At 34.6% G+C, this 25,329-nt stretch overlaps 1 protein-coding gene and 1 long non-coding RNA gene across 2 annotated transcripts in view; both read left to right on the top strand.

Moving 5' to 3' along the window:
• The window catches only part of LOC127838087 (uncharacterized), a 111,571-nt gene that overhangs the window by 17,168 nt on the left and 69,074 nt on the right, over window positions 1–25,329 (top strand). The gene's annotated exons all lie outside the window — the stretch shown is intronic.
• LOC127838097 (uncharacterized) lies at window positions 16,595–21,380 on the top strand. The gene is made up of 4 exons (XR_008029658.1): window positions 16,595–17,090; window positions 18,416–18,556; window positions 19,073–19,248; window positions 20,239–21,380. It is a non-coding gene; the product is annotated as an uncharacterized LOC127838097 (long non-coding RNA).

The following is a 25,329-nucleotide window of genomic DNA, read 5'->3' as shown; positions in this document are numbered from 1 at the left end:
GTAGTACATATGTACGATACGATACATTTTTTGAAGATTCATAATTGCTAAAGTCCATATCATATGTTAATACATTTTCAGTACTTAATCAATTACATTGGCATCTCCATCGCCGTATATATTTGACGAGCATGACGAGCTAGTTCGTCTACTTATTAAGATTACAAAATTCTCTCGTATGCTACAATTGTCGTACGATCATTTATGAAACTGCCCCACGGTTTTCATTATAAGGTTTATACTCCTTACAACAGGGTGTGCATTTAGCCTTCAGAGGCGGTGACCCCAAATATATTAATGTGTGTTTTTGTTGTGTTTTTGTGCATTTTGTCTATCACATTCGTACACTTGTGTTTCGCTTATAAATTTGAAATAAAACAGCTATTTAGTTTTAACTGAAAAACTTAATTGTGATGTGGTCTTGTGCTGTGTGGAGAAGTCGGAGTACACGTAGGAAATTCAAACTGTCACCTTATCCCAGTTACCCATATCGCATTCGTTATTGGTGACTTCCGAAACACGAAAATTTATGTTAATGTATGTAAACGATGATATGTTTATATTATTTTCTTGATATAGATGATATCATTATTATCTGTGTTTTAATATCAAACTTGTTAAAAGATGTTTACCATATATAAACTACAATATAAAGATTAACGTTGGCTAAAGCGCATACGATAAAAACGCATTCAATAAAGATAAAGATTGAACACCCATATATGTAAAAAAAAACGTTAACATGTTGTCATACATTGTTGGAAACTTCTAAGCATATATTTATTTAGCTTCACATAGTTTTGTAAGAACAACTATTTAAACGAGTGAGAGTTTTATATATCTGGGTTTTATTTAAAGAACGAACATTCATAAAGTTATAATTAGTCTGTAAATTTTCAAAAACATATGTGTGTGTGTGTTTACAACAAATGAATACAAATAAAAATTATTTATTAACATCCGTCTGATTAATCATGTTATCGTTATTTTAACGGTGTTGGGTTATTTCTTTGTATGTTAGTTTGTTGCCTTTTGTCTTATATGAGCATATATAAATTAACATGGATTTCTGTATTTTGCATTATATGCCACCGATTTGCAAATATTAAATATGTGTACCTTAACGAATACATTTTCTTCACAATCAAAACATATGTGCCTTACTCAAATACCGGAAATTTATGAATGAACGTTTACTATCTTCATATCTTTATCTGAAAAAAATGATTTTAATATGTTTTTGCATATATTATTATTTCCCTAAAGAAATTATGATAAACAATTGCAACTTGTTTCGTTGTGTGTGATATTTCACTTTTTGAAAGTAATGCTATGTATTTAATGTGTATTATTAATATACATAAAATACATACTATTACTTTCAAAAAGTGAAATATCACATACAACAAAACAAGTTGCAATAGTTTATTCCATATTTCATTAGAGAAATAATCGATGCAGACGATGTCAAACACAACGTAATTACAGACAATTTATAGAAAATTGGCAGACGAAACATCCAGACAACAGCCAGTGGACCTTACCATCAAAATGCCGAATCACACGGCTTCGCCGAGATCAAGGTCAACACCAAACTCGCCTCGCGGAAAGGGACCTTCCAAACCTAAGACAACGCAGCCATCATACCTGACTTTAACGGACAAAGATGGAAACATGTCTGATGAAGAGGCGACACAGTGCAACCTACCAAATTCCCCAACAGTAGACAAAATAATGTGCTAGGAGAACACGGGGACAGTGAATCCACATATGGCAAACGACGGTTTTGACAAAGCTTTATCATCAAATGTCACTGACAATATATTTTTTAGCAAAAAACAATTTGTTAAACATAATGAATATTCTTATAATACTTGTGAAACCATTTGTGACCATGTATTTGCTAACCCTAATAATAACATAGAATATGATCAACATAAAACAACGTTTAAATGTAACTCTGTAAGAAATTCCATTTTTAACTCCATTTTTGATAATGTCATTCAGTCTCCAATCATTTTCAATGACAATTCAACCCTCGCACAATGCACTTCCGCAGCCGATACGTACATAAACGAAGAGTCCTTCCCAAATAACACTCACAGTCTCAGTCTTGTATCCAGTAACGTACACTTTTTACCAGATACGCCTTACTCCTCAATCACCACATATATCTGCGATGCATGCCTAAGCTATCCATCGTCTTCCAAAACACGCCACTGCCGCCACACACAAGCGCTACAGCGCACACTAGACGCGCAAACCAATCGGATGCATAAAGAATCCAACACTCCCAATGTTGCGAGCGACAATACAATTTTAAATCCCAAGGATCGCCAGTCAAACGTATTCATTGGCGCTACCTTGCCCAGAACAAATGGCGTTGATGTACACTGTGCACTCCCCAATTCCCGCTCCCCGTACACTCCCCGTAACGCCTCTCCGTGCAAAACGTCCGTTCCTGAAAATATAAGAAAAAACCCAATAAGTACAACATTAAAATCAGATCCTCCCAAAACTATAAAAATGGGAACGTTAAATGTATGTGGACTAAAGAAAAGGTGTTTTTACCCAGACTTTGTTGAACATATTAATCAGTATGACATATTTTGCTGCACAGAATGCAAAATAGACGAGCATGATATGATTAAAATTGATGGATTTGAGTTTATAGCCCAACCACGAAAAATGAAATTTCATAGAAAGTCAGGTGGTGTGGGTATTCTTATCAAAGAACAATTATTCAAATTTGTAGAAATTATCAATACTGACTCCGATTATATCCTTTGGGTAAAACTAAAAAAAGGTTGCATCACAATCGAACACGACGTCTTACTTGGGATAGTGTACATCCCACCAGAATCATCAAGATTCTTTAACCAAGATGAGCTCAATAATCTCGAAACAGAGGTCACTGATATGAGCAACAAATATAGTCACGTTATAATAACAGGCGACACTAACGGTCATACAGCCCAATTAACCGACTTCATAGAATTCGATGATTTCTTGTCCGAATACTTTGGTTTCGACAATGACATGATAAATAATTTTAACCATGAGTATAATTTACACAAACATAATATGAATATAACGAGGAGCTCGTGCGATCCTAAAATAAACGCAATAGGCAAAGCTATAATAAATATTTGTAGGAACAACAATCTACTCATCTTAAATGGGAGATTTAGTAAAGATAAGAATATAGGTCGTTCAACATTCAAAGAGAATTCTGTTATCGACTACACCCTTTGCTCAGTACATACCCTAAAATACTTACACAGCTTTGAAATCGTAGAACTTGACCCATTGTTCTCTGATGGCCACTCTGTGTTGTCCTTGAACTTCAAACCTGCAAAAGTAATCGAGATTAAGAAAAATCAAAACCCTAAACAACACCAAAATCGGCTATGGAAATCGGATAAACAAGCGGAATTTGTCTCGAATTTAGAAAATCATGATTTAACACCAATTTACTCGTTACTTAATACTACAAATTGTGCGGCTAACACTACCACTTCTTGCACTACTACTACTACTTCTTCTAATATTACTTCTGCTACTTCCTCTACTTCATCTAACATTACGTTCCTTAACACAACAGCCACCAACAACAACATCAACAATAAAAACAATAATAATACTATTCAACACGACAATTTAATCAAAACCGAAAATAATAGTCGCAACAATAACAACATTATCAATATGGCCCTTACACAAATAGCACGACTATTCCATACGACAGCCGTGCAAACATTTCAACCAAAATTATTTCAACATAAAAACCAACGGCACACAACAAATTCAATCAAATCTAAACCCTGGTACGGGCCTCAATGTAATAACAAGAGATTAACCTACAAACGAATGCGTAAACTCTACAATCAAAACAAAACATCAGACAATAAAAACGCACTGAACCATGCAAGTAAAGAATACAAACGGATCGTGCATTTCCATCACAAAAAACATATACACCGTACTCAAACCCAATTACGAACCATGAAAAACAAACAACCAAAGCATTATTGGAATTACCTAAAATCACTGGAAAGTCACAAAGATGAAATTAAACCAAGCATCGAACAATTGTATACATATTTCAAAGACTTAAACACAACACCACATGAAAGCACAAGTGACCATGACCTCAATAGCGTTGAACCAAATATAATCGACAATAACACAGAAACTACCCTTAACTCTCCCATCACCCGTGATGAAATTGATAAAATGATCAACAAATGTAAAAACGGCAAAACATGTAGCCAGGCCGACAATATTTGCAATGAATATATTAAAGCCACGAAAACTCTGATGTTGCCAATCTATACAATACTTTTCAACATGATATTTGACAGTGGAACTATACCAGACACCTGGTCAAAAGGTTACATCTTTCCAATATACAAAGGAAAAGGTCCACGGGAAAGCCCCGAAAACTATAGGCCCATAACGATTTTATCCTGTCTAGGCAAACTATTTACATCCGTCTTAAATGAAAGATTGACAAGGTACAGCAATGAAAATTACATAATCCACCAAAATCAAGCTGGCTTTCGTAAAAACTTCTCAACAACAGACAACATATTCTGCCTAAATTTTCTCATAAACAACATGAAAAAATTAAAGAGTAAACTATTTGTGGGCTTTGTAGACTTTACTAAATGCTTTGACCTAATCCCCAGAGCAGAACTATTCCATAAATTAATTAACAACAATGTCCAAGGAAAATTCATTCGAATTATAAAAAACATGTACGACAACATCAAATCATGTGTCCAAACAAAACACGACTATTCAGCTTTCTTTGCTTGCGACCAGGGTGTCCGACAAGGGGACAACCTTTCTCCTCTTTTATTCTCCTACTACCTAAATGACTTACTCGAATACCTTAAAAATAGCAACAACAAAGGGATCCAAATTCAATACCATGATGGAGAAACAATGCATTTTCTAGCACTAATAGCCATACTGTTCGCCGATGACACGATTCTCCTAGCAGATTCCCCCAAATCTTTTCAAAAATGTCTAGACGATTTCGAAAAATATTGTAAACAATGGAAATTAACAGTAAATGTAGATAAAACGAAAGTCATAATATTTGGCACCAATAAAAGAACTTGGCATAAATACTCATTCAAAATAAACAATAAACTTATTGAAATAGTAGACAATTATAAATATCTAGGAACATACTTTCGCCACAGTGGAAGTTTTTTTAAAGCAAGAACACATATTGAAGAACAAGCCAACAAAGCACTGCATCTACTATACAAACGAATAAACAATCTCGATCTTCCACTCGACTTGCAAATATCCTTATTCGATAGCACAATCCTACCAATTCTAACATATTCCACTGAAATAATTGGATACGAAAACACAAACAATCTGGAGAAAATACATATTTCTTTTCTCAAGAAAATAACAAATTCCAGAAAATCAACACCCAATTCGTTCCTCTCCACTTCAAATACAAATCAAAACAAACATGATAAAATATTGGTCAAAGATAATAAATGGCGACCACACAAAATACACATACATCCTATATAAGTATATGCTAAATAGTCCTCAAACTTACAAGTGGCTCGACTACATTAAACAGATATTCAACGAAACAGGAAATACATACATTTTCGAGGCCCAAAATCATATCAACACAAATAACGTCCACCAGACAATTAAACAAACCCTAATGGATCAATTTTTACAAGAATGGGAAGCAAAACTGAACACGTCAAACAAAGGCAAACACTTTCTCCTGTTCAAAAACAATATTAAACTCGAAAAGTACATAACATCACTTCCAAGTACAGGGGTTTTTTTTACTAAGAAAATGACGCCGATATTCGGCGTCTTCCCCTACCAGAATTTTTCCCCTAAAAATACCATTTCCCCTCCAAAAATATAATTTTTCACCAAAATATAATATTTTACCCTCAAAGAAATGTTGTTTTTTTTCTTTTGGGAAGTCGACACTTATCCAATTTGTACCATGTACAACGATCTCGCTCTCTCCCGACGAACACTCAAATCTCGGAATCCCAGTGATTCTATATATAGCTCTTAAATTACGTCATGGAAACCGGGCAACTAATCATGTGACTATTTTACTGGATTCCGGTCTTGCGCGAGAAGGGTGTTTCGTCAATTAATTACCGGAAACCAGTCGAATTTTCATCCGGGTTATGTGAAAGCCAAGATATAAACGTTAAAACAGAAAAAAAGTCTCACAATTGGCGTTCATACACGAACAAAATAAAACGTTCGGACTCGGAAAATATTAATTGCGTTGACGCATTTTTTAAGAATGAATCATCAAAAACCGTTGAAACCCAGCAAGATTCGGAGGTACATGTAATCAACATCGATTAATACTGTCGGATTATTGTGAAAGTGAAAGTATACAATCGGCAGCTGCCGCACCTTTCCCTTCCAATACTGTAGCAGATCTGGATCGTCAACCCATTCATCATGAAATTGAAATCATAATATTGACATCATTCCCCGGCCCCAGTTGAAAACATTTCCCATTATTAGATCTACACCTGCAACTTTATTTAGGACTTTGACTTTAATATCATACTTGTTCATGTGTTTAAGAACAAAAAGGTCAGAGACATGCCTCTTTTTCTAAAAAAAAACCTGAAGTCTGTAGGTGAGTTATAGACATTGAAATGAGCAGTTTTTATTTTTTCCCCAAATATGTCTCTTTCGCGCTCGATTTTCCCCTTTACCCAGCGTCCAGCGTCTTCCCCTTTTTGTAAAAAAAACCCCTGAAGTAACCTTTCAACAAACCTCATTAAATTCCGAATTGCTAACCACAGACTGCCTGTTGAAGTACAAAGATGGTCTAACATTCCTCATAACTTAAGATACTGCCCCTTTTGCCTCCAGCTAGGATTAAGAGAACTAGGAGACGAATTCCACTACGTCCTTGTGTGCCCACACTTTACAGAACAAAGGCGTAAATTGATCCCGAGATATTACTCCACGCGCCCAAATATCATCAAATACATTGAAATAATGAAGTGCAACAACATTGACATGGCTAAACGCACAAGCTTGTTTACTCGTAAAATTATGGATGCGTTCACAAACACACAATAATTAACTAATTAATCCATGAGACTAAATCAAAATAAATAAACATACATACCTGCAATTTAGGGCAAATCCAAATTAGTAATCCCGCATGTGAATATTTGCAGAGCACGTGCAAAACTTTCCAATTTCATTCATAAACACACTGCTTACACACACCCAACTCTGATCTACACGCGATCTCGATTTCGGCATGTAGGTCAGGTCAATTGGGTACATCGATTGTTCTAAAAATAATTACATCACAGGCTGCATGCCACTGATTACATACTCAAGCAAACGAATTCGATTAAAATCCACCTCTTCGACTCTATGAGATTAAATTATCCAATGAACATACTTGTTATACGCAATTTAACTTCTATTATTGTTGTACGATTTAATCACTTCTTTTTCTAGATGCTTAATTGTAAACAAGTATAAATTGTTTATGCACTTCGACTATATTTCGTTAAAAAAACGTATGACCAAATTTCTTAAACAATTGTATAGTCTACTTCTAACTTCTAACAGATGTAACCAATATGTGTACTATGTGTTGTATTTATATGTATATGTTTTATTTCTTATAACCAGCTACCTTCGAATATTGCATCAAAGTTATGTCTTTGTGCGTTTTACTAAATGCTTTAAATTGTTGATACTTTTGCCTATTTACCATCATTGGCGTTGGGACGCTTCTTACAATTCATTAGATCTTTTTACTACACTCATTTTAATACTAATATCTTCCATTACTATTTTCGGACTTATATATTTTTCTTTATTTGACTTTACTAATATCATAAAGGTTAAATATTCTAATAAAATTACCGCGGAAAACCTCTATAAATGCAAAAAACAATCTGTTTAAATTAGTATCACTGAAACAATATCCATTCAATTCATACATAAAATAAAAAGATCAAAAATGTTACGCACAACTGTCCCCGGTACGACATTTTTACAAAGTAAAAGTTTGGTTATAGTATACAATCCCAATTATGTCTCTGTTATTGAAAACATGCTTTCAATTATGTTTATCGAATATCATGTGATAGAACACAGTCTCACGACCAATAGCGATGTTTATGCTTATGCCATGTCTGTTATTATCATGTAACGTGACAGAAATAAAGATATTGTGTGTGTGTGTATAAATTAGCAATAAGAAAAACAGTAGAAAAACGTATATAATATGCAAAAAAAACAGCAGTAACAAACCTTTTAAACTTGAAAGCTAATTAACTTAATTACTACAACGAACTTTTTACTGCAATTTGTGTTTTTTTTAATTAAGATTATTTGCAGAATAATAAAAACGTTTAAAGTCATTTTCGCATGTTTATTTACAGAAGTAAAATATGCAGAGGATACAAAAAAGTACAAAAACGCATGCGATATGAAAAAAGACGGACACAATCAAACGCAAAGAAATCATCCAGCCCCGTAAAACTAATATAAATAACAGTTTTCACTAATTGTATGTGTAATGTTTTTTTTTATTATGGATTATTGCACAACAAGTATTATAATTATTTAATCACAGTTTAAGATAATTGTTTTTCATTTTCGAATTTCGCTTCTTAAATGTCCGACTTTCTGTGATAATGCTGATATTTTAATCACGGTCGCCATATGAAACTTGTTCTGGGAAAACTGGGCTTAATGCATCTTCGTAGTGTCGTCCCAAGTTAGCTAATGAGGGAGAAACATTCTGCATAAAGTGGATCATAGGTTAGAAGACTTCGGAAGAACAAAGCATTCCAAGAGAAGCGGAAATTGCTGTCTATGATTAGCCCGTGTGGACCGAACAGGCTTATATGTAATGACACGTATCGCACATGCATTTAGCCTAGTAATACCAGAACGAGGTTAATATATGACCAGTCGTGTAGAACAGTGGTGCTATTTAAATGTGTAGCGTAGTGCTATACTTTAACTTTATAAGTATGATAACACAACTCAGTCAATTCATAACACTAATTTTATTTGATACAAAGTTCTATTAATTTACAATCTTAAGTTATTAATAATTTCAAAAGACTTATAAAATAACATAACAAAAACCTATTCTACCTCCTAACACTAGTGTCCTGTCATGTCTTGGGGTGAGCATAATATAGGCCGGGATGTATGTACTGGACATCTGGCATCATACGGAAACATGTATCCTTTGATTAATTATTTGGGGTCCGTATACTATTTGGGGCTGCCTGGCTGGTCACTATTCTGCGATTGCCGAACATTTTCGTGCAGATAAATACAAGATAAATTACATAAATATTTATCAGTTACTATTAAGTATGCGAGTTGTCTCCCTGCGAAAGTATTATATATTATATTAAGGTAACTGCTTATATCACAGAAAACATGTTGCAAATCATTGATCCCAAATATGGCATTTAATTTTTATATTTTTTAATATGATATTAATAATATTAAAAAAAACACACTCGTGACCTGTCAAACGAATCGTTACAAATAAGAATATGTACGACATTATTTTTGTGCGGGAGTTGTCTCCCTGCAAAAAGTAGGACTCGGAAAAAATCGCACTATATACAAAATTCATTGTTGTTGTAAAGAATTTCACATATTAGGTACATTATATATAGTTATATTTGCCTTCATTGCAGACAACGTGTTTCTAAACATTGATCATAAATATAGCATTTAATTTTTGTATTTTTCAAGTGATTATTAATACAAAAACACGCTTGTAACCTGCCAAACGAATCGTGCGTTTACCCTAACTATATTAACTATATGAAACAGAGAATCTTTGTATTCATTGCAAAACTTGCACAAATGTTGCAAATACACATTATAACGGTCACTATTACAAACGCGCGCATCTTTACAGGGCACTATTCAAAATAGCACCCGCTGACTATGCTGCGCATCTTTACAGGGCACTATTCAAAATAACGAAACTGAGAAGTTTATATACGCAAAGTAGAAACAAATTTATGTGAGGTAAAATATTAAAAAATAGTTATTTTATATTATAATGAATGAATAAACATCGCTTTTGACCGAAAACAAACCCTTTCTTTACCTTCATTAACTGCCTTTTCATTTTTTTTATTTGGTAAAGGGTTACATCTTAGTTCTTCTTGAATGCTCTGAGCTTTTATGAGTACATACGTACAGCTCATAGTTCTTCTTGTTAAAATTAAATTCAATGTAAAAAATAATGTCTCACATATGTCCATAAAATCGAGTTAAATCAACCTAATACATTGTTACAACCACAATACCTGTTGCAATCGACATCAATTTGCGTGTATTTTGTTGAGAAATGCTCAAAACATAAACTTGATAACAAATCGTTCATGGCGAAAGTTGTGAATTGTCGATTTGAGCAAAGCAAAAGAAAATATCACACTGCACAAATTGTTTTCACTGTAGTATCTGACGATGTCTTGTGGTAGCAGGTGAAATTGTATTGCGCATAACAGTGTAGTTTGAATTATGACACATTCTTATTACTGTATTCTCGCTGCGATCGGATAAGTGGCAGAGTCCGTGCTTTTAGATACAGCATTGTATAAACAGTTATTGCGCTGTATGCTTATTAAACTGAAAATCCGGAAAAAAATCTGGATGTAGTGTCGGGTGTTCTTACATGCTTAGCAAGTCTACCGCCCTGTTATGTACTCTGCGGTGCATTGACAAAGGGATTAACACGTGCGAATGTCTTTGATAAGGCAATAGACCATTTCAGAGCTGATGAGGGTACTGATTATCGAGGGGTAGATAAAGCTATTACTGACAGGGGTTGCCTAGGGTGTACGGAAGAAACCCCTTCCGGAAGAAACCCCCTTCGCTAAAAACGGCGGGGCGGAAGAAACCCCCTTTCATAGTTTGCATACGCGGAAGAAACCCCCTCGCTAGTTTTGCATAGGCGGAAGAAACCCCCTCGCTAGTTTTGCATAGGCGGAAGAAACCCCCTTCCATAGCGGAACAAACCCCCTTCCAGACGATTTAGTTTCATTCAGACGCACGGTAATTGTTTACAGAAATTCACTTTCATTTTCAGAAAGTTCCCGGGCAGCATGATTGCATGATTCAATTTTGTTTAAAGACGAATGCTTCGGTTATTGAAGGAAAATATGTACGAAATATCTTCGTCACTATCGGCTCTGGGCGCTAATTTTGTGTTTTTGATATTTCTCATCAATCTAGTACAAGTTAACGCATATAAAATGGTATAATCTCACTGAAACGAGTGCAAGACAAATTCACACGAGCATCTCATCTTTAACAACTTGTGAACATACGGCCGGTACACCTCTTTACTCAGCACATAACAGTTTGGAAATAGATTTTCTCACTTTCATTTAATTATATAAAAGGTCCTTTAATATACCGGCTATTGTAGACAATGATGAGAAGTTGTGTCATGATCGGCGCTTTTGCGGCTCGTGTGAAGTTATGAACAGTTTTGTTTAAAGGGATCTTTTCACGCTTTGGTAAATTGACAAAATTGAAAAAAGTTGTTTCAGATTCGCAAATTTTCGTTTTAGTTATGATATAAGTGAGGAAACAGTAATACTGAACATTTACCATGCTCTAATATAGCCATTATATGCATCTTTTGACGATTTTAAAACCTAAAAATTATAAAGCGTTGCAACGCGAAACGATTGAATAATTTGGAGAGTTCTGCTTTTGTCGTTAAATTGTGTGCAACTACGAAGATTGCTTATATAAGGTATAAAATACGTCAAGTACGTGTACTCGGCGGAATAGCTCAGAAGGCTAAAGCGTTTTTACTTCAGGATTCTGGCAGGACTCCAGGGGTCACTGGTTCGAAACCTGCTCCGGGCAATGTTCTTTTCCTTTTTTTTATTTTTTTTCTTGATTTTTTACTGGAGCTTTTACGATCCAATGTTTACATTTATCAATATAAAGCATTTAATGAATAAGTTAAAAAATGCCAAAATCTGTGAAAAGGCCCCTTTAATTACATTAGCTTTCCATTCGGCTATAATTGTGTGATTTTAGGGAATGATTTGATCTTTGTAAATAATTGTAAATATATGCCTGTTTATCGTTAATAAATTCGTGTCTTTTTTCAACAACAAAGCAAAGTTTATTGCTTTTTAATATACCGGGTATGCTTGTTTGAGATCTTCGTAAATAAATGTAAATATATGCCTGTTTTATCATTAAATGCGTGTCCTTTTTTGCAACAACAATTTGTTTAATGTTTTCTATTATATGCTTGCTTGATCTTTGTACATAAATGTTAACATATTTCATTCTATTTTCTGTCTATTTTATCCTTCAATAACAATTCTTTCCCCCATTCATACATTATTCGTTTTATTACCATCTTGATTAATTCTTCACAGCTTGTGAACAAACGGCCGGTACACTCCTTTAATCAGATTTTCGCACCTTCATTCAATTATCACGATAACGATGTTTGTGTTTCACAGATTGAATATTTAGTGTGTATCATTAACAACTTCATTAACAACCTGTGAACAAACGGCCGGTACATTTTTTTACTGTAAATCCGAAACACACTTCCGTAAGTTGGTGTTAACGCGTTTTTTACTACCTCTGCGGGAAAGACTTAACACTTAGGAAGGGGGTTTATTCCGCCTCTCTGAAAACACGAAGGGGGTTTATTCCGCCTGTCTGAAAACTCGAAGGGGGTTTGTACCGCCTATGCAAAACTAGCGAAGGGGTTTCTTCCGCGTATGCAAAATGTGAAAGGGGGTTTCTTCCGCTATGTCGTTTTTAGGGAAGGGGGTTTCTTCCGAAGGGGGTTTATTCCGGTAATCGTTGCCTAGAGATAAGGCTGTAGTATGGAATACTTAATAAATATTTTATTGTTTTCATGCTATACAATTTAGTACTTAATTAATTAACGGAATGAAATAAATATTAGCATAAACGTATATAGATGTATGTCTACTTATGTACATATTGTAAAGCTTGATACTGTGTGTGATTATGAAATAAATATTAAAATAACAGTGTATAGATGTATGTCTCCTAGTGTACATATTGTAAAGCTTTGATAATGTGTGTAAATATTGAAATACATATTAAAATAAAAGCATATAGAACCCGTCCCTTGCCGTTGTCTATCCGTATGGTCGTTCGTTAGTGGGAGACAATTGACTGAGAGAGACGTTTAAGAGTGTTGAGTGCTTAAGGCTGTCTGTATTAAAGACTTGGTTGACTAAAGAGATGGGTGAAAGTGTGTTATGCGTTAGGGAAGGTTGCGTTTTAAAGAACTGTTCTGTATGTGAGTGTGATTTTTGTCAGTGTTGTTCGAGTTGCTGTGCAAAATGCGGATGCGTTGGTGTTTTGGAGAGATTTTTCATTTGATTAGTGTCACTGATTAAAATGTTGTGATAAACAAACAAGAATAACAAGCGAATAATATATATATATACTGGCATTTCCCCAGGAATTTGGTCAGGCACTGCGGCAGGCGGTTGGTGTCGAATTCTTTATATACTTTCTAAATGTTATAAATCAAAATCCACACTTCTTTGGAGCTACCAAATCACAGCATTCCTTTTAATATTTATGTGTATTTGTCATCAGTTCATTTCATTCAAGTCATATATTATAATATTAAATAACAACCAAAATAAACAGAAAGCAAAAAAAATATTGAAAAACATTCTGTGACCCATGGAAAATCTTGCTTCCAACTACTGGTCGTTTATTAGATTGTATTCTGTCATGCACAAAGACTAAAGAAAAATGTGTTGCAGGTATATAGCGAATTTCGTAAATATGAAAGAAACTATATATCTATTGGATCTGAATATATTAAATATTTGTACTGTTAAGCTATAGTCGCCGTTAAGAAAATAATGTGAACACATTTTAAAGTCTCTATAACGCTCAAAATCAACGAAAATTTCGTTAAGTATTTCGTAAAATAAAGTTAACACCTTAACAATCAGTGTTCCTTATAGCAATATCCAAAATTTCAACGCTAGATGTGATATGATTACATAGATTTTTGTAGATACAAAATGCTCGTCTTTATTTATTTGTGGCCACAATTAATTCCCGCGAATATATCTATTCATACGACACACGAACACCATTTTAGTGTCCATGTGTCGTATGAATAGATATGCAAAACAATAATGAAAACGAGCATTTTGTATCTACAAACATCTATTTTACCAGTCCACATCTGGCGTTGAAATTTCGGCAATTGCCATAAAGAACACTGATTTTTAATTGGTTAAGTTTATTTAACGAACAATTGTATGAAATGTTGTATGATTTTGAGTATTAATGTTACTGTAAATGGTCGAGAGCAATCAAATAAGACGTTTGATTCCAATTATTTGTATTTATAACTTAAATTACGCACAACCGCAACACACATCAGTTACGGTTTGTTTTTGAAGCAAGTTCTTTAAACTTTTTATTTCATGCAATAGTCGTAAACATTTAAATATTTAAAAGATCGCTGTGGCGTAGTGGATATGGTGTCCGCCTAGAGATCGGGAAGTCACGGGTTAAAGGGGCCTTTTCACAGATTTTGGCATTTTTTAACTTATTCATTAAATGCTTTATATTGATAAATGTAAACATTGGATCGTAAAAGCTCCAGTAAAAAATCAAGAATAAAATTAAAAAAAGGAAAAGAACATTGCCCGGAGCAGGTTTCGAACCAGTGACCCCTGGAGTCCTGCCAGAGTCCTGAAGTAAAAACGCTCTAGCCTACTGAGCTATTCCGCCGAGTACACGTACATGACGTACTTTATACCTTATATAAGCAAACTTCGTAGTTTCACAAAATTTAACGACAAAAACAGAACTCTCCAAATTATTCAATCGTTTCGCGTTGCAACGCTTTATAATTTTTAGGTTTTAAAATCGTCAAAAGATGCATATAATGGCTATATTAGACCATGGTAAATGTTCAGTAATACTGTGTCCTCACAAATATCATAACTAAAACGAAAATTTGCGAATCTGAAACAACTTTTTTCAATTTTGTCAATTTACCAACGCTTGAAAAGATCCCTTTAAAACCCGACTGTGAGCGTTCCTTCGATCTCCCCCAAAAGACACCAAGTACTGGTTCAAGTCCCAGAAAACAGACTCGAGAGCGTTTATATTAGCCTACGGCTTTCGATGCAATCGAGCTACAATCAATAGGTTTAAACTAATTAAAATAGAACAAACAAACAATTTGAGCATATCTTTAATTGCTCTTACTCCACATGTACCGGTAATAATAGATCAATATCGGCCATTATTAGGGGACAAACACCATAATTGATCCCCATGAACGACCCGTAAATCGTTCATACATGTTATCTAAGCCCCTTATGCACACACCGCTGAATGCAGACAGCAAGCGCTTGTGAGAATTTCAAGTGCCCGCATTTTAGCCCGCTGGGCTAAAATTGCCTGGGGAAATCATAATTCTTATAATCCATGCATTACACTTTTGTTATTTTCTATTTTGTATATGGCTAAAAGCAATTGTATGCTTTAGAGCTTATACATGTTGCTGCTGTAGATGTTGTATTATAATTCCCTTACGGAAGATCTGACCGCTATTCATATACATTACAATTAACATAAGTATTAATTAAAATTTGAACAAATTATATATAAAATTTCTGTCCATTTAAAACAAATATTTAATATTTGAAAATAACCTTTCTTAAAAACATAAATTGTATGTTCGGAGAAAAGCATAGGTAAACCGTTTATTGGTACATGTTTTTGTAAACACACCGCGTGCGTTCCTTTAATTTTTCTTTTGGTTAATAAAAACTGTTCCATATGCAAAGAAGTTGACATTTACATTTACGGTTGAACGGTTTGAAACTTTGATTAAAATCTTTCTTCTGCGAGCACACCATATCATGTAAGTTATCTTAATTTGCTCATTATAGATATACTGACGATCTATTTGTGTTAATTCATGCCAGAAAATAGTTTATGTTGCTAATTTTACCAATAAATGAGCGCCCGGATTTCAGGCGGTGATTTTGCTATGGTAAATCGCGAAACCATTTGCAACTCCCAGAACCCGGAGGGTCAATAGCTTGGAGTTGGATTATTGCAACTAGGTTACATCTGTGCGCAAAAAATAACACTACACAAGTAAATGTATCGATATTTTTTACTGTTATCCTGCATGCATGCAGGATTTTTTGATACGGCGAATATTCGTTTGTAAATCTGATATTCCCCTGTTAAGGATGTTCGATCGTTTCCACTTTACGTTAATTGATTAACTATATCGTAAAAATTAAAAACCTTTGTATATTTTCACGGTTTCAAAAGATAAGGTTTGAATAAACGAGTGAAATTTCTAGTTTGACTGTTTTGATTATGCGCCTATAAATTTTCGGCATTTACATATTTTCGAGATTTACTGCAATGACACCAAGCGTTCGATTGCTTGACGTCACTTCGTGATCGACATCGATGAAACGCTTACTTGCGCTGTAGATGTAATTTTCTGTGCAAAAACAAGCGTCTATTAATAACGAAACGATAACTTGTCAACATTGAGAATCAGATACTTGGCTTAATAATTTTCATTTAAAATGTCTAATTTGGATATAAATCGGAATACATAACGAAACTTAAAAGGTAATTTTTTAAAAAACGTTTCAAAGCACAATGTGGATTTCAATAGAAATACTATTTCCACCGACAATCAGGATTTCCGGTATGACCACTGTTATTTTGACGATTTTTCTATCGAATCGTCGGTAAGCGTGACCGCATGTGACAACAGCGATGCCAGTTGGAAAATTGGTAGACGAGTCGTTGAACTCGACACATTGGCCGAATCGCTTTCAGCATGCAGTGCTTGTCAAGTGCCATGAATTTACTTAACACAGTAGAAAGCAGGGATTTCGGACTGGCATGTGTTTTGGACATACAGTGTAGCAATTGTGGTGCAATAAATAATGTGGCTACTGGATGGAAACATGGCAGAGTTTATGACATGAACACAAAGCTTGCATTGGGTAAGACTTTTTTGTATTTTTGGTACATTGGTGCATTATATCATGATTTATTGTCAAAATTACTGATACTTTTGAATACATTCAGATACTGGTAGTTATCTGTAAGTTATTCCTGTGTAGTCTACATGCATACACTTTTTTATATTGTACTTGCTATATTTTTCCTTCATATTTTGTCTGATTTACTGCCAGTAAACACAATTACAGTAAAATGTGAATGGTTGTCCTTAGTTAAACATGTATACATGTATTTTAAAGTGACAGGAGTTTATTTTCTTCCTGCAGCCCTATTTATTAATATCGGTAATAAATATGAAATTTTACAAGTTTACAAAACATAACTATTCTCAATTCGTCAAATACCAGGGGACAAAAATATTTATAAATTGCACTCGTCCTGCAGGACAAGTGCATAAAAATTTTCACTCGTCCTGCAAACACATGCACTTGTCCTTCAAATATGTGTGAAAGAAAGATTGCAAAGGACTGATATGACTAACAATGTTTCCTATATCACTGCTAAAATGCTGCTTACTTAGTTATTCATGCCAGCTGATCACAGAAGAAATGTTAACTTACTTTATTTATGAGGAACACAAAATAAATAAATGAAGACAAATTCGTTTTTTCCTTTTTCTAATGCTTGCGTGCTTTCCATTTCGGATGGTTGAACATCGCTCCTGCCCCCTTTAAAGAACGCTCGTATGTGAGACATTTTTCAGATGAAATTCAGACTGGTTTAAAACCGTACTTCGCAGTAAAATAATTCTTTAAAAAATCAATACTTACAGTGAATGAAGTTAGATGGTTCCCTGTCAACATGGACGCGCAAAGTTTACACCAAAAAGCCAATATTTACTTGGGACACAGTCTCGCATAACAACGCGCACCTGCTGTATGAAATTTACAATAACGATTTCCGGTTCATTCGCGTTCTACTTTTAGAATAGATATGCTTTAAGAAATGATTTTATTTAATGAAAAAGAGTTACTGGTCAGAAAATACATATTTTAACATCAGTTTTTTTTCACTCGTCCTGTAGGACGAGAGCTTTAGGGAAATTCACTCGTCCTTTCAAGATTTCACTCGTCAATACGAGCGGACGAGTGGAATTTTTGTCCCCTGAATACGTATTGGTTTTGAAAATAAAGGGCTTAAATTAATTATTATTTGTGTGTATGTACTGTAGATCACTAGGTCTTATAAAATTATGTAACTTTTGTAAATTATTGACATTATTTCATAATATTATTTTATTCCACATAAGCATATTTTAGCTATGTGCATTGTCAACTGTTTTGTCATTTACTGCAATCTGTTTCAGGTTAATCAGAAACTGGGTGTTTCACCTGGGACTTTCACATCGAAAATGGCCCTTCTCCGTGACCTTCAGCACAAAAAAAGAAAGGCTATAGCTGTTACTCGTGCAGCAAAACAGCGACGCATAAGACTCAAAACTGGAAAGGTATTTTTAATTATGTGCATTTTATTTTTAAAACACAGTATTCTTCATTTGTATGCCCCCAATTGGCGACATAGTTTTCGCACTGTCCGTGGGTCGGTCGGTCAGTTCGTCACACTTTTCGTGCCTGCTCTCTAATTCTAGTAGTTTTCATCCGATCTTCACCAAACTTGGTCAGAAGTTGTGTCTAGACCAAGTTCGAACATGGCCATGTGGGATCCTGGGTTTCTTACAATTGTATGGATTATTTACACGGTTGTGCTTTTATATAGTTACAAAGTTTGAGTTTGGGGCATCCGTGTCGTGTGGACACATTTCTTGTTTGAGATTGTTTCAATAGATCCATCAATTATATATGCAAAGTAGTAGTAACATTTAAAAGCATATGCTTATGTTTGTAAATTGATTATTGTAAAAGCATTAATGTGCTGTGTAATCATTTCTTTAAAAAAAAAATCGGAGATAACCCATGAAGGTGCAAGCACATTTTCCAATTTGAAATGCTGTTTTCCTGTTCAGGCATTCAAAGGATATAGTGCAAGAAGTACGAGAGGGTCCAACATACTGTTCAAACATAGAGGACCAAAATATTGAAGTTACAACTATACCCCCACCTGCACCCAAGCCTGGTCCAGCAGGGCTAGACACTACTGGGAAGGAATGTGTTTTCTTTGATTTGGAAACAAGAGGGTTAGGTAAAGTGTATTTTTAACATATTCCGTATTCACAGTGTTGCACATACAGAAGTTTATCTTGGTCCAATTCAGGTATTTAGGTACTCTAAACCTCCAAAGTTGAACTTCTATTAAAAAATATACATATTTACTTGCATGTGTAACATAATTCAACCTGCTACTGCTGAGTAACTAAATGTGAGATATCGTGTAAATTGTTGGTCAACCTAGCATATGATTGAATTGCAACAAGAGTTATGTTCAGACTAATTTCTCATTTTGTATTCATATAATAAATGATTCTTAATCTTTATTGATAAAATAATAGTAAATACCACTTAGATGATGCAATGGTACATTACCCACAACTGGCTATAGTATATTATTGTGCATCATTTAAAAATTTAAACACTCTTCTCTTCGCTTCTTCAGATTTATGAATAAATAAGGTGCCAAAAACTTACTTTCATATATCCATGAATCGAAGAAAAGAGCGTTTCAATTTTCATGATAACAGTTATTATGCCCCCCTTGGAAGAGAGAGTTAATATTGTTTTGCTGGATGTTGGTCTGTCGGTAGATCATTTAGTTTTCGATCAATAATTTGTCAACTTTGTCACAGATTGGTTTTTAACTTTCCATGTGCATAGGGATTGGACAGTATATAACCCCTATTTAAATTATGGTCACTTGGTCAAAGGTCAAGGTCACAATAAGTGTGAAAATTGTTTTCGATCAATAACCCTTCAACTGAAAAATTCTCTTAAACCACAATGCATAGAGAACGGATGTGAAGGAATCTCTTCTACGATTGTTCAAATTAAGCTTCAAAATAAGTCCTGTCCTGGGGGGGGGGCAATGTTTTTCCTTTTTATGTTTATTGTAAACACTGCAAATGTATTTTAAGAAGTTTACATTGTACTTGGGTGAGCGACCCAGGGCTCTCCGATTAATGGAGCTAAAATGGATTCTGTGCAATTTCTATGTAAAATTTTTGTTTTGTTTTTTCAGAGCATACTTCTCACATAATTCAGATAGCTGCAGTGCATTCAACTGGTCAGTTTTCAACATCATGTGATGCCAGAGAAGAAGATGTCATTGAAAGCGTCAGAAATAACTGGAGTGACAGTTGTTGGCGACTCTGTGATTGTCAATGGACAAACAGTAACAGCTGTCCCCATCAAATCTGCATTGACAAGTTTTATAACATTCTTACAGAAATGTTCACCAGTTATTTTAGTTGGGCATAATATAGAGTCTTTTGATTGTAAAGTGTTGCTCCATGCTATCCATACTTGTGGAAAAATGTCTCAGTTTCAGCAAAATATTTGTGGCTTTTTAGATACTTACCAAATATGAAATCATATTAGCGGAAAAATTTAGTTAAAGACGTCATTGGTGAATTATACATGGCACATGGCGCTCTACAGGATGTTTTAGCTTTACAAAAGTCAGTGAACTCTGTTCCTCTTGACCAAAATGTTGTAAACAAATATTCATTCAGCTATGACCGAGCAGTATTAGCATACAATGTGTAACTAAATGTTGCTTCCAACATCAAATCTTTGCAAACCATGATTGATACAAAAGTGTGTAAGTCAAGGTGTTGCAAGGAAAGTTGCAGGAAGTGGATTGCAACTTAAAGATTTGAGTACTGTATCAAAAAGAAATGGACTGAGTGGTTTGAGGAGCCCCCTGTCAGAGGTTACACACGGACAAATCAGAGTAACAAAATCAGAGAAAAAAATATGAGCAATAGCGAGTTATTTGTTGCCTGACATCTAACCAATTGTAATTTTCATCTTGTATATAGATTAGCTATGAAATCTAATAGCTGTTACATAATTTTTTTTCCTTCTCGATGACAAACATAGTTGTGATTCTTATGTCAGTTGTATTTCTCATGTTTCACCTAAGTTGTAAGATATTTTTGGCAGTGCATTAAACCACAGATGGTGTGCGAAACATAATTGCCCCGCTAATTGTATTCTATGTTGTTTTTTGTAGATGCACTAATCTGATAAAAGTATTTGCGTAGTCTGAATTTTGATTGCTGTTGCTCTCATTAGTAGTTGTTGTGTACATGTGTATCCTATATATGGACAACAACACATTTTTGTTAATGAATTGCAAACATGGCTTTGCTAAATGTGTGTGATTTGTGTCACATATTTTACATTGTTCTATGTCCGAAAAACAGTGAAATAATCATTATCTTGAATTTCATAAATTATAATTTGGCAAAGTTATCTGATTGTATAAGAAAACCATGAAAAATCAGCTTCAGATGGCCCCCAAAAAAGACAAATGTATTTCTCATGTGTCCAGCTTTTGACATCCTAAAAGAAGCCTTATTATACATGCGAACAACATAAAAAAATGAACAATACCTTTTTTATTGACATTCTTTTTGCAGTATCTGTAACAATGTCGTTCACTAAACAATAGTGTATCACAGCACAAAGCAGTACTATTTGTAAAAAATTTATATATTAATTGATGTCTGGTTTTTAGCTCCACTGGCCAAAGGGCAGCGGGGCTTATGTCATGGTCCTGTGTCCGTCATGCGTGCATGCGTCCGTGCGTTTACTTTTCCTTTAAACATCTTCGTCTCCTAAACAACTGGTCCAATTCTGATGAAATTTCTCAGGAATGTTCCTGGGGTGAACCTCTTTCAAATTTGTTCAAATTATGCCCCTGGGGTCAAATTTGACACTGCCCCGGGGGTCACTGCCTATTTTGTGAAAACTTTAAAAATCTCTCGTCCATAACCATTGGGCCTAGGGCTATCAAATTTGGTATGTAGAAACATCTAATAGTCCTATACCAAATTTGTTCAAATTATGCCCCTGGGTTCAAATTTGACCCGCCCCGGGGGTCACAAAATTGAACATATGCTTAAATAGGGTCTATTTTGTGAAAACTTTACAAATCTACACGTCCATAACCATTGGGCCTAGGGCTACCAAATTTTGTATGTAGTGGCATCTTATAGTCCTCTACCAAGTTTGTTCAAATTATGCCCCTGGGGTCAAGTTTGACCCTGACCAGAGGGTCACAAAATTGAACATATGCTTATACAAGGCCTTTTTTGTGAAAACTTAAAAATCTTCTTGTCCATAACAGTATGGCATAGGGCTACCAAATTTGATATGTAGTGACATGTAATAGTTCTCTACCAAGTTTGTTCAAATTATGCCCATTGGGTCAAATTTGAAACTGCCCCGGGGGTCACAAAACTAAACATATGCTTATAAAGTGATTATTATGTGAAAACTTTAAAAATCTTTTGTCCATATCCATTGGTCCTTAGGGCTACCAAATTTTGTATGTAGTGACATCTAATAAACCTCTACCAAATTTGTTCAAATAATGCCTCTGGGGTCAACTTTGACCCTGCCCCCGGGGTCACACAATTTAATAAACGCTTATAAAGCGCCTATTTTGTGAAATCTTTTAAAATCTTCTTGTTGAAAACCATTTGGACTATGGCTATCAAATTTGGTATGCACTAACATCTTATGGTCCTCTACCAAGTTTGTTCAAACAATGCCCTTTGGGTCAAATTTGACCCTGACTCGTGGGTCACAAAATTGAACATTATATACGTTTATATCTTGCTTATTTTGTGAAAACAAAATATTCTTGTCCTTAACTCTAGGACTTAGGGCTACCACATTTTGTATGTAGTGAGATATAGTAGTCCTCTACAAAGTTTGCTCAAATTATGCCTCTGGGGTTAAAGTTGACCCACCCCAGGGGGTCACAAAAGTGAACATGTGCTTAAATAGGGCCTATATTAAAGTATTTGCACATGCCGAGAATATTTGTTTCAGCCTTTTTTCAGCAGTGGAGCGATACAGGGCCATCATGTCCCTCTTGTCTTTTAATACACATCACACAGTTCTAAAAATAATAATTTTAAAATAATACATATGTTCAATTTACAACCCACAACATGGGTAACAGGTGGGTGGGGTAATTTAAGATGTTTATTTGAACATCAACATTGTTTTTTCATTTGTTACATCTGAAATATTTTCATAACAATGTACATTATAAATATTTCTACGTGTATCACATTTCAGTTGATAATTTGATTGTTATAGAGCAGTTATTATATAGATATGTTTTAATTACTATTACAATGTTAGTCATTATATTTTTTTTAATTAAGTCCATATTAAAATGTCTGTAGCAAAAAAAAATCCACGGTGACCTATCAATTTCTTTACTTCATTTTAATGCTAAGCTAGTTTCCTTTAATTATTGAGAACTTCAAATGAATATGAATATTACATCAACAGAAATATGTATCTGTATTGCATGTTATCTATTTTGAACTGTGCAATAAAAAATTCAAAACAAACAAAAAACTAGTCATACTTAATTCTCATTATTTTTTACGATTTCCAATATTTTTGGTTTTAAAAGTGTTCAGTATGATAATACAAATGTTACAGTTGCTAATCTAATACAATCTCAATATTACTATGCCATTTTAAATGTATTAAACACAAACATTTTACCGTACCCTCAATTTTATGCCCCGCAAAAATGACATTTTTTCAAACGCACATGGCATTTAAAAACCTTCGTTATCTCAAAATTATTCACGGTGACCTCCCTTTTTTATTTTATATTTATTTCAGATACAGATCCATTAATCACCATACAAAAAATTATAGCATTCCGGATATTTTGAAAATTTTCACATAACGATCGAACATCCTTAACCACAGAAAAGCGTTAAAATTATATAATTGAAACGCTATTGTTTATGGATTTACATCAAATTATACGTTCAACATAACAGTATTTTATCGTTCAAGGTTTACCGCCTACGGTGTGTCTATAGAATAATTCCTAACACATCTATGGTTCGGCCATGAAAATAGTTACTTTCTCGTCCATTGCAAAGTGTCGTGTCCTAGTTCATCTTTAATGCTTCTAAAGAACGTGATAACAGTGTGTTTAAATGACTATTTTTGAAATAGTTGTATATATTCGGAAAAAAATGTATGAATTATCTTTAAACAAGCATAATGACGCTCTCGACGAAAAACAATGTCTCAAATTATAATAAATTAAAGGATAATCATCATTCGAAATTGTTAAAATAATAAAGCATTTGGGACGCTTTTCCTCGATAATTGGGAAACTACGTCGACTAGTATTACTAAAGCGGTTCTGTTTCGTCACTCATCATGAAAGGTGGCGAGGCGCAGCGGTAGCGCGTTTACTTTGACTTTCAGAGGTATCGGGTTCAAAACACGAGGATGACACTATGTTTTTGTCAACGTTGTTTTTTCTTGGTTTAACAATTTGTTAAAATTATAGATATCTTAGTAAACAAATTAAACGATATTTTCCAAAAAAAACACGAACATCTGTGAACAAGTCCCTTTCAGCTTTTATTAGTACATACGAACGACTCAAAGCGACCTGATATGTGGACCGGGAATGTGTTCTAGCTGTGGTACCTGATTAACTATTTGACTCACGAAAGTTGATACGAATTTTGAATTCTAACAGCAATGCCCAGCTTTTGTTGTTTGTTGATACTTATACATATTTGTTATTTGAGTGTGGTCTTATGTAGTGTGTGTGTGTGGGGGGGGAGTCGCCTGAATACCAGCAGGAAAGCCAACGTTGCCGGTATATTGACCACCAATCAAACTCATTTTCTTCCGGGAAGAGTGGTTGAACCCGGGTCGCATAGGTGAGAAGCGCGTGAACCAACCACTGCGCTAACCTGACAGCATGTTGAAATTGGCTGACAGTGTGTGTATGTCGAAGTATATAAGGTCTTTTTCGAGCTATAGGCTACATTATGTGTGGACACAACTAGCTTACTAGACGCACGACGATTTGACGAATTTTGAATAATAGTTTTAAATTCCCAGCTATATCGCTGTTAATGAAAGAGTGTGCACTGATTGTTGTGGTATTGTGTTGTTGGGAAAACCGGAGTACCCAGAGAACACCCGCCTGTCCGGTACGGTAACCATCAACCAAAGTCACATGCTTCCCGGAACGGGTCGCCTAGGTAAGTAGCGAGTGGCTCATCTACTACGCTAAGGCTACTAATCTAGAGACTCC

Source organism: Dreissena polymorpha, chromosome 7, assembly GCF_020536995.1.
Source record: "Dreissena polymorpha isolate Duluth1 chromosome 7, UMN_Dpol_1.0, whole genome shotgun sequence".
Lineage (NCBI taxonomy): Eukaryota > Metazoa > Mollusca > Bivalvia > Myida > Dreissenidae > Dreissena > Dreissena polymorpha.
The sequence above is the reverse complement of the archived record's forward strand: the minus strand, read 5'-3'. Positions and strand labels throughout refer to the sequence as shown.